This window comes from Etheostoma cragini, chromosome 5, assembly GCF_013103735.1.
Source record: "Etheostoma cragini isolate CJK2018 chromosome 5, CSU_Ecrag_1.0, whole genome shotgun sequence".
In the NCBI taxonomy this organism is placed as follows: domain Eukaryota; kingdom Metazoa; phylum Chordata; class Actinopteri; order Perciformes; family Percidae; genus Etheostoma; species Etheostoma cragini.
In genome coordinates, this window is record NC_048411.1 from 30,777,287 (window position 1) to 30,780,222 (window position 2,936).

Here is a 2,936-nt window from a genome sequence, read left to right on the forward strand (position 1 = left end):
AGGAATCAATCAAATGTGCATTTACATCATTCTGTACCTCCCATGGCTTAATTAGCAGCAGATCCGGAGAAAACTGCACACTGATGTCTGCTTTTATTCAAATGACTCGGTGAGGAAGAGGCTCATCAACACGTCAAATTAATACGCACAGGCGATGAAAAGTGGATCATTCTCTCTCTCTCTCTCTCTCTCTCTCTCTCTCTCTCTCTCTCTCTCTCTCTCTCGTCAATGAAGTGCTGCATTCATTGAACTTGTAAAGGAGAAATGTCTCTCTGTAACGCACTGAGTCACCCGCCGAACGCAGAAACGCTCCCAGGGAGGCTGAGATGAAGAAGGGTGGATCCGCTGGACAGCATGTGTGTGAGCTCGGCTTCTCTGTAATGACTTCCACTCACTCTGCAGACATCACTCAGAAGAAAAGCCCGAATAAAAGCCCGAATAAAAGCCCGAATAAAAGCCCGAATAATCTCATTCCAACCCCTCTCCACCTCTGGATCTCCTCCCATTCATCTTCAACATCGGACCAGCGACAACAGCTGCAATGTTTTGAAAAAAAGAGGGAAGAAATCGTCTGTATGAGATCATAAACCTACCTGAGAAGAATCCAGTCCTCCGTCTCTCTGTCTCTCTCTCTCTCTCTCTCTCTGAGTCGGGGGATGATGCGGACTAGATTCCGGAGCTGCGCCCGGATGCGAGCACGGCGTCAGTCGTTGCGTACGCGCCGCCTGTCATCAGCGGAACCACCCGTGTGTTGGGGTGTGTTTGCCTGCGGAGGTGGGCTGAAGCGGGTCTCCACCGTGCCAATGCGTGGGAACTGGTTTTCTCTCCTGCGTGGTCGAGGATGGAAAGCCCTTGGTACCCTGGGAGGGAAACCCCTGGATCACTTTTTACGCACCGGTGGGTAAAAAACTGGGCAGTCAGCACCTGGTGCCATGGCTACTTAACCCTCCGGATGGCCAGGGGTTAAATTTGACCCGTTTACAAAAACTTTCTGTGTCAGGATTATGACAAAAGAACTTGGTAAATGTGAAAAAAATTTGAAAAATAATTGAAAAACGCAGTAAAAAAAATCAACAAAGATTGGAAAAAGTGACAAAAAATCCAGCAAAAATATCCCCCCCAAAAAAAAACTTTGAATTGTTAAAAATTTTGAATCAAAAATAGGAATAAAATTAACCCGTTAACAAAAACTTTCTATATCAGAACTGTTACCAAGGAACTTTGAAAAAAAACCTAACCCTAAAAAATGTTTTAAAAAAATACAAAAATACTGGAAAATATCAATAAAAACCTAAATTTCAAAGCTCTCAAAAATTGTCAAAATATTTGGAAAAAGTGTCCAATTTTTTTTAAAAATCAACAAAGTTTTTTTTTTATTGACCAATTCTTTTTTTTTAAACATGTAAAAAAGGAATAAAATTGACCCATTTACGAAAAAATTCTATATCAGAATAATGACAAAAGAACCTTAAAAATTGTGACAAATGTTGAAAAAAACTAGAAAAACGCAGGAAAAAAAACCTACAAAGATTGGAAAAAGTGACAAAAAATTCAACAAAAGCATTGAAAATATCCCCAAAAAATACTTTAATTTTTTTTTTTATTGTTACAAAATTGGAATTCAAAATAATTTTAAAAACTGTCAAAATAGTGACAATAAAATAGGAATTAAATTAACCCGTTTACAAAAACTTTCTATATCAGAACTAGGACAAAGGAACTTTGAAAAAAAACCTAATCCTAAAAAATGTTTTAAAAAAAACTACAAAAATGCAGGAAAAAAACAATAAAAATACATTTTCAAAGCGCTGAAAAGTGTCAGAAAATTTGGAAAAAGTGTCAAATAAATTTGAAAAAATCAACAACTATTTTTTTTTTAAACATGTAAAAAAAGAATGAAATTGACCTTTTTACAAAACCTTTCTATATCAGATTTATGACAAAAGGACCTTGAAAATTGTGACAAATGTTGAAAAAAACTAGAAAAATGCTGGAAAAAAATCAACAAAGATTGGAAAACGTGCAAAAAATCCAGCAAAAACATTGGAAATATAAAAAAACATTTATTTTTTATTTTATTTTTGGTAAAAATTGGAACCAAAAATAATTTTAAAAAACGTCAAAATAGTGAAAAAAAAATAGGAGTGAAATTAACCCACTAACCAAAAATTTCTATATCAGAACTATGTCAAAGGAACTTTTTAGGAACTAATCCTAAAAAGTGTTTAAAAAAAACTATAAAATTGCAGGAAAAAAACAATAAAAACATAATTTTCCAAACGCTGATAAAGTGACAAAAATTCGGAAAAATCAACAAGGACTTTTTTTTTTAAATTGACAAAAATAATTTTAAAAAAGGAATAAAATTGACCCGTTTTCTATACTTTCTATATCAGAATTATGACAAAAGAACCTTGAAAAATGTGACAAATGTTGAAAAAAAACTACAAAAATGCAGGGAAGAAAATCAACAAAGATTGTAAAAATTGACAAAACATCCAGCGAAAACATTGGAAATATCAAAAAGAAAATTTAATTGACAAATTTTTTTTTTAAACATGTAAAAAAAGGAATAAATTTGACCCGTTTACGAAAACATTCTGTATCAGAACTATGACAAAAGAACTTGGAAAAATGTGACAAATGTTGAAAAAAACAACATAAACATACATGTTAAACAATGAAAAACTGACCAAAAAATCGAACTAAGTGACAAAGTGACATTTCGCAAAAACATTTGAAAAAATCGACAAAATATTGGACTGAAACTTAATTAAAAAAACATTTAAAAAATTGTTTTAAAATAGGAATAAAAATAACAAAACGGTTAGATTCTGGTTAATCTGCAAATGCAGAACTCTGCAGAACCTCAAAGGTCCCATGGCGTGAAAATGTCACTTTATGAGGTTTTATCACATTAATATGAGTCCCCCCCC

General features: G+C 33.6%; 1 protein-coding gene across 1 annotated transcript in view; it reads left to right on the forward strand.

Annotated features, from left to right (window-relative positions):
* The window catches only part of vps33a (VPS33A core subunit of CORVET and HOPS complexes), a gene marked incomplete at its 5' end in the record, with an annotated part of 8,030 nt that overhangs the window by 1,032 nt on the left and 4,062 nt on the right, over positions 1 to 2,936 (forward strand). The window lies entirely within an intron of this gene.